The sequence below is a fragment of the Protopterus annectens genome, chromosome 4.part0, assembly GCF_019279795.1.
Source record: "Protopterus annectens isolate FY-2018-M chromosome 4.part0, PAN1.0, whole genome shotgun sequence".
Classification (NCBI taxonomy): Eukaryota; Metazoa; Chordata; order Ceratodontiformes; family Protopteridae; genus Protopterus; species Protopterus annectens.
Window position 1 is genome coordinate 1,460,807,906 of NC_056733.1, and position 15,772 is coordinate 1,460,823,677.

The window sequence follows — 15,772 nt, forward strand, 5'->3', positions numbered from 1 at the left end:
TTTAACTGTTAACTTTTTAATATCCTTCCTGGTAAAAAATCCTAACCTTTCTCCTTTTTCTAATAATTCAGTAAGTTCATCTGAGTAACATTTCAAAGGGTTATTATTCAACTTGACATATGTGTCCTCTCTCAACAAAGTGTTAATAATACATTCATATTTATCGGTGTCCATCACCACCCAATTGCCCCCTTTGTCAGCTGGTTTTATGGTTATCTTGTCTAACTTTGTTCTCAACTCTTTTAAAGCCACCCATTCACATTTACTAAGGTTAAATTACTTATTTTGCCTACAAAATTCCTTATATGCTTTTTCAATACAAGAATATGCAACATGTTCAAATGCATTTATAGCCAGTGAGCATTTAGGAGGAATAAAGGTGCTATCACTTGAAAAACAAGGGATATCAATATGCCCATAACCCCCCCCCCCAAAAAAAACTTCCATCCACACAAGGGTTAACATCTTCAGTAATATCAAAATCATCATTTTCACATCCATTAAACACAAAGTCATCATAATCATATATACTTAGATTCATTAACTCATCATCTGGTAAAATGGTATTCTCAATTTGAGAAGTACATTGACGCTCAGATAAAAATACCTTTAAATTCAATTTGCGGACAAATTTTCTAACATCCACTAATACGTCCGCAAGTAAAGGTAACTTAGTAGGTACAAACTTGGTACCTTTGAACAAAACTCTCAGCATATCATCAGACAAACACAAACCAGAAAGGTTAACTACATTTAAATCATTGCAAGCAGGATCAACAATACTAACAGAAACAATGTCCGCAACATTTTCAGAATCAGTCACAGTAATATTGTCCAAAATAGTCTCATGAGAGTCCAAGTAGACATCAACTGAATGGCTACAATTAAATTATGCCAGTCATTCTGAAGAATATAAAAACGTACTTCTGTTTTTTTTTAATTGGACGAAGAAACAGAAGTGTAAGTCGCCTTACCCTGGTTCCTTTCAGATCTAGTCTGCATATAGGAATAAAATTTCTGATTACTCTGTTCACCTCTCAGATTGTCCACAACTCCATCTGAACCTTCCATTGCAATATTTTCAAAAGAAACACTTTTGCGACTCACACCAGTCTCGGCCGATGAACATGACGACACATCCTCACTTCCGATTGCACTTTTTTGTATTTCTGATAGAAAAGGCATCCCCTCTGTGGCCAATTATAAACCTCGTTCTTTTCATAATCTTTGATATGCCTGTTAAGTTTAGATTTCTTCCGAACAGTGACATCATTTTCAACCTTTGCTAACTTTTCATTAATATTTTTGAAATTAAGTTGGAAAACAGCAGATGAAGTCCTGTTAGTAAGTTCCTGCTGTAAATCAGTTATTTTTTGTGCAGATTTTCAATAGCCCTTTGATTTCTTTTAATAAGAATTTTTAGCCAATTCAAACAACATTCCTGTGCCGCCTGCCTCCACTCCAATAGTAGGTCATTTTCATCCTCACTAAAACCACCAGCCAGTAGTTTATCTATATGTAAACCCCTAGGGGTAATGCTTAGGGCCACATATTATTCTAACAGTTTTGAGTCATAGAAAATAGTCATTTCCTTGGACATTGAATGCTCTAAGTGAACAAACTCTTCCAAATATGACTCATTAACGTTCATGGACCATAAGTCAGAAGCAGCACACTTACGCTCTCTCTCCTTCAACAGTTCAGCAAAAGAAAGGTTCTCACCAACTTGACTTCCTTCAGAAATAGACCTTTCCATAACGAAAAACAGCAGAAAGACAAGCAAATATTCAAAAAAACACCAAAAACAAGAAGCAGTCAAGTAATAGGATGAAAAAGATAATCCATTTAATACATCCATCCTCGTACCTCTGCAATTCGCCTTCAGTGGAACAAATAACCATACAAACACATCCTCTTTTTATATGCTCATCAATTAATCCATTAAATTACTATTTCATTATATCATTAACCCTTATGATGCTTACACTTTAAATACAATCAACAAACCACTTTATATAAAGCAAAACATACTCATTACATACTTTTATAAAATACTTAATGCTGAGCTGTATGAAAGATAATGCAAAAATGTTGACTGTATTTAAAGTGTAAGCATCATAAGGATTAATGTTATAATGAAATAGTAATTTAATGGATTAATTGATGAGCATATAAAAAGAGGATGTGTTTGTATGGTTATTTGTTCCACTGAAGGCGAATTGCCGAGGTACCAGGACGGATGTATTAAATGGATTATCTTTTTCATCCTATTACTTGACTGCATCTTGTTTTTGGTGTTTTTTTGAATAATAGCTACACATATGCAGATATGCTTTAAATGGATTGTCCTTGTTATAAATAACCTTAAGTTCAATATAACCCATGAACAAATCTACATTTGTTGTGGCAAAAGTAGTGTCCATTGCTGTGCCCTTTATTTGTAGGAACCAGTCAGTTTTGCACCAGATTACATCATGTTCAAGTATCAACCCAAGTAACTTCAATAAAAATTCTACCTGTGACACAGAATATAATCCTTATGTGGAATAATGGTATATAATGATTGTACATCTAAAGAGTTTTGTGGTACCTGTATATCTTTCATGAGTTTTAAAAACTCATTCCTATCCTTTATTCTTGTTCTGACTAAATACAAAAGGGGCTTCAATTTTGATTCAAGATATACTGACAATGATTCAATTAAATGGCCTCTACCGGAAACAATTGGTCTACCCAGTGGATTAACCACCGATTTATGTATTTTCAGCAGGATATAAAACCACTGTGGTTTGGGATCCCCCACCAAAAGCTCTTGCAACAATGTTTCAGCAATAATACCTTCATTGTTAGCCTCAGTCAAGAATTTGTCAATATATGATCTGAACGCAAAGCAAGGGTCATATGGCAACCTAGCATGATACTACATCATTTAACTGTCTACACACCTCCTTATCATATTCCAGTGAATCCCAAATAAAAATAGTACCTCCCTTGTCAGCCTTAACTACAAAAAGCTGTTCATTACTCTTTAAATTATTTAATGCAGTCTTCTGCCTTTTTCTTAAATTGTAGTTAAAATTCTTAAATATATTATTTTGATTTATGTCCAAATCACGAATCACCTGTTGTTCAAACATTTTGACAGCAGGATGATAGGGTGTTTGAAACATGGATTTTTTAAGCGTAAAGCTAGCCTTAAAGCCTTATGAAACGTCGGCAAGCAAAGGAGAGTAGTTGTGCTGAAGTTGAATTCATCCTCGAGTTTTAGTGAGTACCTTCACAAGGTGGACCCTGTTTTTCACAAAATCTCACCAAGGCAACACTGATATATAGACTATATTTATATAGCATATATCATGGACAGAAGTAAGTCAAAAATGAAAAAAGAAAGCTGGATGCACAAGTCCCAGGATAAAAAAGTGCCCAAACCTGGTAGGCACACTGGTGCCAGGACTGGAAAAAATGACAGTGTAGAATCCTCAAAATCCAGAAACATTCTTACAATGGGCCCATGCCAGGACCAGGGGGGGGGGGAGGATGGACCCCCTGTTGTAGAAGGAAGTAGCAGTCCACAAAAATCACAAAACTGATAGGCCAAAGAAGAGCCATAAAGATGATAGAGTGGACTATTGAGGATAAGAAAGAAACTACGTATTGTTACTATTATACAAAAAGCCCAGAATTTTCAGACAGAGGATATACAAAGAGATTAAGAGATAAATTGGAGGAAAGAAAAATACTTTCACAGGAAAAACTGTCAGAAGCTTCAAATAAAAATTTGCGATGTTCTTCATTCCACATTGCTGCAGTCCTAACTATTGGGTAGTCCGCTGTCCAGTCGGCCCGAATACCAAAGTATATGGCTGACGTCGGTCAGGGCGCATTAGACTGACGTCAGTACGTCAGGGTACTAATGCGCATGACCGACGTCATATCCTCAGTCTTTTTTGCCGCATGGTCCGATGCAGAAGCAATTTTGCGAGTGCAGGTTGGCGTTCTGAAAGTTTCTGAAGCCAGAGTTTCAGACCGAATCAAAGTTGGCTAAGTACCCGCTGGGGAATATTTTGGTTTTTCTTGCCTCAGTATTTAACCGGATGTCAGAAAAAGTGAATAACTGTATTTCTTGTGGGAAACAGATACCTCATAGGGATTACCATACTTTGTGTATACCTTGTTTAGGGCCTGAGCACGACGTTGTTGGATGCCGCTCTTGTGCTAGATTTAACAAACGCACTATTAAGAGAAGGTTAGACTGTGCCAGGTTAGTGTTTGGGAAGCGTTGTAATTATAAAATGCCGTCGGATGCTCCGGCCGCTTCGCTAAAAACGCAAGGACAAAACAGCAAAGCCTAGAGTGGAAGAACCGACAGTCCCAGACGTCGGTTCTTTAGAGGGCTCAGTGGAGCCGCAGGTTTTGCCAGGTGTTTCTTTGGAGTCTCAGGGAGAGACTTTACTGTTACAGGATGTCTCCTCTCAGGAAGTAGGCCAGGCTGAGGGGGCTTCTCAGGTGGCTGTTCTTCCCTCTCTTCCTAAGGTGGTCAGAGCCTCCCCTTCTGTTTCCAAGGCTGCTTTGAGGGGCAGGCCGAGTTTTGCTTCAGTGGGGGTTTCTCCTAGTGCTTCAGGGTCTTTGCCTAAGAAACATATGCTTAAAATGGCAGAGGATTTGATTACTATGATAAGAGGTTCTATGCCCCCTCCTGATAAGAGGCCTAGGGTGGAACCTGAGTTTGAGAGTTTTGAGCATTGCTCGGAGGCTTCTGAGTCTTCGGCTGAAGACTTGCAGGAGTACCCTCCTTATTCTGATTCTGATGTGGATGATTCTACTCCTTCAGCTTTCCCTCCTGAGGATTTTTCATTTTCAGAGACTCTGCATTCCATGAGGGAGCATTTTAAATGGGAAGGTCAAGATTTCTCTGATTCCAGGAAAAGGCTTAGGGAATTCTTGTTTTACCCCAGCATAGGCCTTTAGCTATACCTCCTGTTTTGAATGTGGTGGAAGATGTTTTGCAGAGGCTTCCCTGAATCCTGATTCTTTGCCTCCTGCCCCAGTTAAACCGGATAGGTATTATAGGGTGCCTGAAGCTCATAAGTATCTTTTTAAGAGTCCTAGGGCAGACCCGGAAACTGTTTCTCAGGGGCCTAAAGGTGTGAAGGCCTCAGTTGTTAAAAATCCTGTCCCTCCTGATAAAGAGGCAAGGGCTTTGGATAGATGGGGAAAGAAAGTGTATACTTCTTCCACTTTAGCCATGAGGGCGTTGAATTGTCAGTTTCACATGTTAAAATATCAGAATTATCTTCTTTCACAGTTGAAATCTAAGGTGGATGCTCTGGCGGAAGGTATTGAGTGTAAAGAGTTGCAGGATTTAGTTTTGAAGAAAATGGAGGACAAGGCTAAGTCTATGCAAACTGTTAAAGATTTTTTGCAGGTGCAGCCTCCGAAGTTCAGTAGAAATTGGCCTGCTAAGGGATGGACTTATCCTGCTTATGATTCCCAGTCTAGGGGTAGGTCTAGACGTGGTAGGGGCAGAGCTCAGGGTTCTTTTAGGCCTAGAACAGGGAGTTCCCCTGCTCAGACTTCTGGTGAGGGCAGGGGTCAGTCCTTTCGTAAGCAGACCCAATGACCTGCCTTTTCAGCTGCTAGTTCATTCTCGCCTGGCAGCACCGTTGGGAGGAAGACTGTCTCTTTTCAAAGAAAATTGGGATTTAATTACCCAAGACAGATGGGTTCTGGATATCATTCACCACGGTTACAGGTTTTATTTCCATACCTTGCCTCCTTTCAAAGGCATGCCACACATTCCTCCTCTACAAAGACAAGAGGCTCACAAGCAAATTTCTCAGTTACTCCAAATAGGGGCCATTCAGCCGGTTCCTGTGCCAGAAAGGGGCCTAGGATTTTATTCTCGCCTGTTCCTAGTACCAAAGAAGGGGAACACGTGGAGACCAATTTTGGATTTATCTATCCTCAACACTTATCTGGACATTCCCAAGTTCAAAATGTTGACGTTACAACAGCTTTTACCTCTGCTGGGCAAAGATCACTGGATGGTAACTTTAGATCTCAAGGAAGCTTACCTTCATGTGCCTATAAGACTAAGTTGCAGAAAGTATCTGCTTTCGAGCTGGAAATTCTCATTATCAGTTCTCTGCATTGCCCTTTGGCTTATCTACTGCGCCTAGAGTATTCACAAAGGTTCTGGCTCCAGTGATAGCTTACTTCAGGCTAAAAGGAATTCAAATCTATCCTTACTTGGACGATTGCCTGATTCTGGCTCAAGAAAAGGAAGACCTTCTACAGCATTTGGAATATGTCATAGCAGTGCTAAGATGCCTAGGGTATTCTGTGAACGAAATAAAGTCCAGTCTAGTACCCTCTCAAGACATGTGCTTTCTGGGTGTGAGACTGAATACAGCAGCCCAGATGGCCTTTTTAACCCCGGACAAACAAAAGAATCTTTCCAGTTATTTCCATCAACTATCTCTTCAGTCCGGGCTGACTGCAAGGACAGTCCTTCAAGCCTTAGGGTTCATGGCATCTTGTATTCTGGTGCTTCCCAATGCCAAACTGCATATGAGGAAGCTACAATGGTATCTCAAAATGTATGGACACAGCACTGCCAGGATTTGGACACTGTCATTCAAATAATACCTTGCATTCAAAAGGAATTTTTGTGGTGGGCTCAGGAATGTCACCTAAACAAGGGACTCTCTGTGACCCGGCCAGAGGCGAGTCAAATTCTAACGACAGATGCCTCAGACATTGCTTGGGGAGCTCATCTAAATGGAAAGTGGATACAAGACAAGTGGCCTGCCAGACTACAGCATCTACATATCAACATGAAGGAGATGTTAGCAGTCCAGTTTGCATTAATGGCTTTCAAGGAGTTACTTCTTCCAGGGCAGGTGTTGATTCTAACAGACAACACAACTGTCATGTGGTACATCAACAAACAAGGGGAACACATTCTTACCCATTGTGCAGGCAAGCAATGATTTTATGGGAGACTGCGCCAGCTTGCAACTAACTCTTCAGGCAAGGTTTCTGCCGGAGCACAGAACTCCTTAGCAGATGTGTTAAGCAGACAAATCATGGATCCCCACGAGTGGAAACTGGATCTTCATGTATTTCAAAAGTTGACAGTGTCCTGGGGAACTCCAGACATAGATCTGTTCGCTTCTCCACTAAACCACCAGCTGCCAAAGTTTTGCACAAAGAGGTTTCATCACACAGCTTGGAAAGTGGATGCTCTTTCTTTCAGTTGGAAAAATCTTCATGTGTATGCGTTTCCACCTCTGCCTCTTCTTCCAAAGGTGCTTCTAAAGGTCAGACAAGACAAGCCAAGGATGATTTTAATAGCTCCAGATTGGCCTCGGCAGCACTGGTACCCATTACTGAGGAGTCTGGTAAAGAAGCCTCCATGGCCTTTACCCTTGATTCCACATCTGTTGTCTCAGAAGGACGGTCGTCTGCTCAATGTCAAGCTTCACTTTCTTCCTCTAACAGCCTGGCATATAATGTTTTGAAAGACAGCAGGTCTCAACTTCCTCAACAAGTTTTAAATGTGATTATGGAAGCCAGAAGACCTAGTACAAGGAAAGTGTACGCAGAAAAATGGAAGAGATTTTTATTTTGGACTGCAGCAAAGAATTTGGAGATTTCAGAGCCTAATTTGAGTGTGGCTCTTCAATATCTTACTGAGTTATTGGACAAAGGTTTGTCTTTCTCTTCCATTAAGATTCATGCTGCAGCAATTTCAGCTCACTATGATTGTGACCCACCATTGTTTTCACATCCTTTGTTCAAGCAATTTCTTAGAGGGGCAAAGAATATCAGACCCCCACGTAGAGCTCCTACTCCTGCTTGGGATCTCAATTTTGTGTTGGAGAAACTTACTCTACAACCTTTTGAGCCTGCAGCTACTGCTGAACTGAAATACTTGTCATGGAAGACTGCTTTTTTGTTGGCCATTACTTCTGCAAGAAGGGTTTCTGAGTTACAGGCCCTTATGGCGGTTGAGCCTTTTTGATTTTTCATAAGGATAGGGTATCATTACGTACTAATCCTTCCTTTATGCCTAAAGTGGTTTCTAGTGTGGCTTTAAACCAAACTATTCATTTGCCTACTTTTATGCAGATCCCCAAAATAAAGGGGAAAAGATTTTGCATACTTTAGATGTACACAGGCAATTGCGTTATTATTTGAGCAGGACTAAGGATTTTAGGCAGTCTCAGCAGTTGTTTGTTTCTTTTGCTTTGAGTTCTCAGGGCAAGCCTGTGTCAAAACAAACTATTTCTAGATGGATTGGGTGTTGCATTACATTTTGTTATTCCCATCATGGCAAGGAGATTCCAGCTGGGATTAGGCCTCATTCCACTAGGGCTACTGCCACTTCAACAGCATTTCTGAAGGAGGTGGCAACAAAGGATATTTTGGAGGCAGCTACTTGGAGTTCAGTGCATACTTTCTCTAAGCATTATCACCTTCCTCTCTACTCTAAGTCTAGGGCTGGTTTTGCCACAGCTATTTTGCAGGGCATGTTGTCAGTTCCTGCTTCCTTATGATTTGCCAGCCTCCCTTACCTCTGCTTTGGGATTCTACCCAATAGTTAGGACTGCAGCAATGTGGAATGAAGAACATAGTACAGTTTTGTACCTACCATAAATGTAGATGTTCGAGGATCCACATTGCTGCAGTCCAATTTACCTCCCTCCTTCCCTCTGTGTTTAGGGGTGGTTGTGTAGGTGAGGTTATATTCTGCTAATTTTGTATATTTTGTATATATATATATATATATTTTGGTGCAGGTATGTTGGGAGTTTTTGGTTTTTGGCCTTATCTTTTCAAGGTCTTCTGACATCTGGGGCAAGAAAAGACTGAGGATATGACGTCGGTCATGCGCATTAGTACCCTGACATACTGACGTCAGTCTAATGCGCCCTGACCGACGTCAGCCATATACTTTGGTATTCGGGCCGACTGGACAGCGGACTACCCAATAGTTAGGACTGCAGCAATGTGGATCCTCGAACATCTACATTTATGGTAGGTACAAAACTGTACTTTCATTAATACAACAGATTTTTGAAAAACAGTATATAGATCAAGAAACTTTGATCTGTTTGGAAAAAGAAGCATCTGAGGAGTTGCAAAAATGTAAACAACAAAACCTGGACATTTTTGAAAAGTATAAAAAAGAAATATGGACATGGGAAAGAAAGAGAGATTTGATATGGTGCAATAGTTATACAAAGGAGAAAATTAATATAGAGAGAGCAGCCACAAAGATATTCAAAGAGAAATACAGGCAAAGGCATCCAGATATGGAAAATTTCACAATAAAAAAATTAATATCACAAAGATGAAATGTGGAAAAGAAGATTAGTAAAGCAGAAGTTAAAGAAATAGAAGCTGTAGTTATGGTTTGTCTGCGAAGCAAAGGATTTAATGTAGAAAGTCTAACACAGACTACATCACAGCATGATGGAGTGAGTCCCCAAAATAGGGAGAAACAGGAAGATCAGGAGACATCTGAAGAAGAAATATGGACATGGGAAAGAAAAAGAGATTTAATATAGTGTAATATTTATGCAGAGGAAAAAGCAAAACTAACCAATACAAAAAGAGCAGCACCAAAGATATTTGAAGAGAAATACAGGCAAAGGAATCCGGATATGGAAAACTTTACAATACAAAAAATAAGAAGACAAAGAGGAAAAGTAGAAAAGGAGATCAGTAATGGAGAAGTTAAAGAAACAGAAACTGAGGTTATGGAGCACCTGCGAAGTGAAGGATTCAGTATAGAAAATCTAATGCAGAAAGCACCACAACAGGATAGAGCAATGGATATCCAAATTAAGGGGAAACCAGTGGAACAGGAAGCAATTGGTCATGTGCCATATCAAGATATTTTGGAGCCTTCCACAGGAAACCACTATAAATGTTCACTTAAAGCTAGACAGCAAGGGAAGGAGCAGGAGACTGTGGAAACTCTGATGCAGTCAATGTTAAGGAGTGATAGGCCAGTGAGTTCCCATATGACAGAGCAACTGGTGGCACAGGATGAAATTGAAGAGAAGGTGCCACAGGAAGATGTTATAGAACTTTCTATAGAATGCCTGAAGGAAGTGGAAAACAAAGGATGTGCCCTCAGTCAGGAAGAAAATGAACTAAGGGAAGAGTTGCTTGATTTAATGGACATAGACATATTAATATCAATGAAAGAAATACACTGCAGAAGGTCAATAAAACCCCAAAAGTCAGAAGTTTGATAAAACAAATGAAAACAGTAATTAGGACTGTGCATAGAGATCCATGTGATATAACAAAAGTAAACATGATATGTTACTGTGCGGCTAAATTAATAACTGATAAAGCTCTACCATAAGAGCACAGGGTAGTGAGGCAAAGGAAGGGGAGAAATCAAATATCATCATGAAAGTATTGAAAAAATAAAAATATAAACCAACTAAGACAAGAAGTGTCACTGTCAGAAGACTATAGAAGAGGGAATAGATCAACAAAAATACTGAGAAATATAGATGTGATAAAAGTGTGCAGTATTAGAACAGACCAGGATCTATCATGCATTATCGCAAACAAATTAAAAATTTCAGCACAGGCGGAAAAACTTAGAAGATACACAGATAAATATAAAGGAAAAGTGCAACATAAGCAATTTAGTGATGACCCAAAAATGTTTTATAGAAATTGGGAAACAAGGTAAAAGGAATTGAAAGACTGCCAAAAAAAGAAGAAATAGATGCATTTTGGAGAAGTATCTACGAAGATCCTGTGGAGCACAACAAAGATGCTAAATGGATAAAAGAAGTAAAAGAAAGAATAAGAAGCTCAGTTGTACAAACTATGAAATGGGATGAAGTAACAGCCAGAGAGATTGAAATAAAGTTAAGAAAAGCCTCTAATTGGAAAACCCCAGGCCCAGATACAGTGCCTAACTTAAACGTATTAACATCTTTGCATGAAGATCTAGCCATGAGTAAGAACTATTTGTATGCACACCCCAAACAGACACCAATCTGGCTAACAACACGTAAAACAATGTTCCAATTTAATAGTGAACCTGCAAGCTACCCCAAAAATTATAGACCAATAACTTGACTTCCGATGACTTATAAACTATACACGGGAATTGATGCTGACACAGTTTACATTATCATTTGGAAGAAAACTCAATTATGGCAGTAGAATAAAAGGGCAATAAAAGAAAGTCATATAGAACAAAGGATAGTTTGTTGTTAAATAAAGTCATAGTGGAGGACTGTAAAAAGGGGAAGAATCTAAGTATGGCATGGACTGACTACAAAAAAGCATTTGAACGTATCCCACATTCATAGATAAAAGTGCTTAAAAATGTATAAGATACACCCTACACTGATTGACTACGTTACAGTGACCATGAAACAATGGCAGGCTACTTTGCAAATAAACCATGATAAAGGACAAATTATTATACCAGGGATAAAAAGTCAAAGGGGGATATTCCAGGGTGAATCTCTGTCACCACTGCTATTCTGCCTTGCCTTTAACCCATTAAGCTGTTTACTTAACAGCTTAGGCCATGGCTACAATTTGTCTCCTAGAAGACTACAAAGTCTAAAGACTTCTCATTTTCTATTTGTCGCTAATTTAAAACTGAATAGCTCATCAGATGAGGAACTGAAAGCACAGCTGCAGGTTGTTAAATCTTTTTCAAATGATATTAGAATGTCATATGGTCTTGATAAATGTGCAAAAGCAACCTTTAAAGCAGGAAACCTGCAGCAGCAGCAGGAAAACATCAGTTTGAGACAAGAATGTGATATAAACGAACTTGAGCAAGAGAGAGTCTATAAATACGTGGGAACTGATGAAGGATCTGCAATAAAATATGAACAAATGTGAATAAAACTTAGTAAGGAATACTTCAGAAGACTTAAATTAATCCTGAAAACAGCATTGACGGCTAGGAACAAAATCTAAACTATAAACCAGTTTGCTCTTCTTGTCCTAACTTACAGTTTTGGAGTGATTGATTGGCCTGAAAATGTGTTGGATAAATTAGATATTAAAACAAGAAGGATGCTTCATGCTCACCAAATGATCTATAAAAATCAGTGCATACTAAGTTTATATACTCCCCATTCCGAAGGAGGGATGGGCCTCCCTGAAATTGATTACATGTACAGATCAGCCATCATGGGACTCCACATGTATCTGCTGACCTCACAAGACCCAAATGTAGTGAAAGTTTTGAAACATGAGGAGAATAAATCTACGATGACTTCTCTGCTTAACCTAGCAGAAGCATATTGCCATCAAGCTGGAATGGAAATCAAACCAGAAATAGATAAAAATCAGGCAGCAACTGAATGTGCCAAAAAACAAAAGAAAGAATATAAGGTGAAGGACCAGATGAAAATGCAAGAAATGTGGAAAATGCATAAATATAGTTGTAAATATAGAAAACTTCTGGAAGAACCTCATGTTAATCAGAAACAAATCCAGGAATGGTTAAGGAGAGGTGAATTCAAACCAAGAAATAAAAGGTTAATATTAGCAGCTCAAGATAGTGAGCTACGTACACGCTGGTTTACAAAGTCCATTGAACATGTGGGAGAAACAGACAAATGTAGGTTTTTGTAAAACTTAACTGGAAACAGTCGCACACCTCGTTCCTGGTTGTGACATACTAATGGCAAAAGAACTGTATACTGAAAGGCATAATAATGTGGCGAGACTGTTACACCGGAGATTGTAGAAACATTATGGTACTGAAGTGGCTGGAAAATACTGGAAACATGAGCCACAAAGCATCATAGAAAATGATGAAGTTTACATTACATGGGATCATCCATTACCAACAATTAAAAAGATAGATGCTAGAAAACTGGATATAGTAGTCCAAGAAAAGAAGACAAGCGTAGCATTGATCATTGAAATCACCACACCCAGGGACTACAGTATCCTGCATACAGAGAGACACAAAGTTATAAAACATCAGGCTCTGCAAGCAGAAATGAGAGCAATGTGGAAGAAGGATACTCAGATAGTTCCAATAGCAGTAGGAGCAATGGGACTTATAAAAAGAGTCTATAAGCATATTTAGATACGCTACCAATACATGTAACTCCATACGAACTACAGAAGGATTCATTACTGGGCACATTGTGGGTGCTGCTAAGAGCACTTTTGGCTGACATCAAAGAGTGAAACTATACTAATTTCAAAAACTTTAATTGTACTTTGACTTAGGAATGGGGTCCTCTCATGGTATTAGAAACCCAAAAGATTTGGAGAAATTAAAAAGGCAGAGAAACCTTATACCACATCTGAGATTGCACAGTAGAAGTGAAAGGGCATAATCTCTTCCCCACTCTAACAGTAATCTCACACCAGTATGTTGACCTGCAAATTAGATAGCCAGATTTTTAGCTAGATATTCCTAATTTTCAAGGGCCTTTGTTCAATGCTTATAGGCTGAGAGGTATGCCTGAATCCCGCTGCCACAATATTGTTGAGTGTACAATTTTCATGCTACAGTCATTGTTACTTTCCTGAACATGCATTGTATTATTCTTGCTGCTTTGACTTTAAAAGCTGTATTGTAAATATTGCACTATTTTTAATAAATGTGATGCTCCAGATTATTTTTATTCTGGCAATTTTAGAACATTTACCATTACACACTGTAAATCCACTACTGAAGGAAGAGGCCACTGCACAGTTCTCTGCATTCATGCATTCAAAATATTGTTTGTAAATCTGCTGTTGTCTTTCTGTATCCTTATTGTAAATATTTGTCAACTCAAAATATTTGTTGTAAATCTGCATTTTACTGTCTTTTTCTATCTGCCTTATAAATAATTTCCTAACTGGTGTGATATCGCTGAACATTTAATCTAAACTTTTGCCTTTATGGGCCCAGGTTGTGACTGAAAAGGGTTTCATAACCAGCCCACCTACCCAGTTATCAAATGTCAATAAATAAATAAACATTTACAATTTGATGAACAGGTAGTCCTACTAGATCAGTGGCCTTTTTACTAGAGCACTTGAGGTGGTATGTCCCAGAGACTTCGCATACCCTGGAATAAACTACCTATCTATATCAAACAAAGGTCCTCATTAGCACTCTTTAAGGAAAATCTTGATGATTGGATGGGAAATAGGAAATTCACCCCAGGGATCACCTCTGTGGCTCTGCTCGACAGTGGCACAGGAAAATAATTTTCTTGGGTGGCAAAAGCCAGGGTACCTTTTTGGCTGGGCTTGTATAGGCCCCAGGGCCAATAGCCTAGTACCTACCTATGAACCTGTGAACCAATATATATAGCATTTTAGGCTAAAACATGGACAAAAAAGCAGAGAAGTACAAAAAATATAATCACATAAGTCACTATAAGCGCAACTTAAAATATTCAAGCATAATTTAAATAAAAAGCGTTTTTCTTCCTTTTTGATTAAAAGCTTGTACCCCATGCCTCTCTGAATCTTGAAGAAAAGAGCATGGGTGGATGTTGCTCTTTCATAAATGCAACAGACTTGCTAGACAGGGATTTAATCAAATAAAGCCAATACTGGAGCTCAAGTCCTTTGGTTAGAATTTAAGAAACTTTTAGTTTAGTCTCTCAGTGGGGGTGGAGCACAGTCAAAGAATAGGGGAAAAACAGTAGCAAGGTAAAAAGAGAGGCACTGGAATGCAATGTTACATAGGTATGTGCAACAGTAAAAAACACTGAAGCACAAATCCTGGAGCAGAATTTACAATACTACCACTTCTGCAATCCTACCACAGAATAAGACACAAGACTATCAGAAATTTACCAGTTGTTGTGTCTTTCGGCTTTTCCCGGTTAGGGGTCGTCCCGCAGAACTCCAGTCTGCTAATGATTGGAAGTAGATTTTTATGTGCCGAGTTGCCAGCCCTGACGCACAACCTTCAACGAAGGTACGCCCATTCACGCATGTCTCCACACAGAAGACGCTTTAGCTGAGAATCGAACAGGACAACATCTTATTGTGAGGCAACAACGCTACCGCAGCACCACCACAAATAACTGACCAAATGCGGCTGAAATCTGACAGTAGATCACAGTACTGCCACAATGATGTAATTCTACTTATGGAAATCAAAGTCGGTATATTGTATATACAATGCTAAAATCTTGCAGAAATACACAATCTTCAAGCAACTGCAAATGAAGCTGCAAAATTAAGGCCCAAGAGCAAACTAAAAATGTAAGCAGAAAACTTTTTGGCTAAACCATGGACAAAAAGAAGAAATACAGAAAATTATCACTAAATATCAGAAACCAGACAAGAACACTGCTGTATAACCCAGTCCATGAACTACAGCAGCCCATGCAAATACAGGTCAGGACAACATGGATATGAAATTTCCAAATGTCTCTGTAGTCGGGTTGGTAGATATGGACATCCTGAGACAATGTATCAACTGTCTCAGGTTCACAGACATCCATTTAATCTGTAAAGCTATACATACAAGGTTATCAAGAGCACAAACAGTACATCCACCACACATACTGTCCACCACACACATAGGCCAAGCAATGCTGAGGCACTTAAAAGCAATCTTCCCAAACCTGAAGGATCTCCTAAGCCTATAAATGGCAATGCCTATCCATAGCAATCTCTAAATCACACACCAAAAGCAACACCAAATGCCACACATATGCCCACACCTAATGGAGTCCCAAGAGCAAAGCCCATAAGGCAAGCAAACATTTTACCCAGGACTCTTGTCATAGGGCCT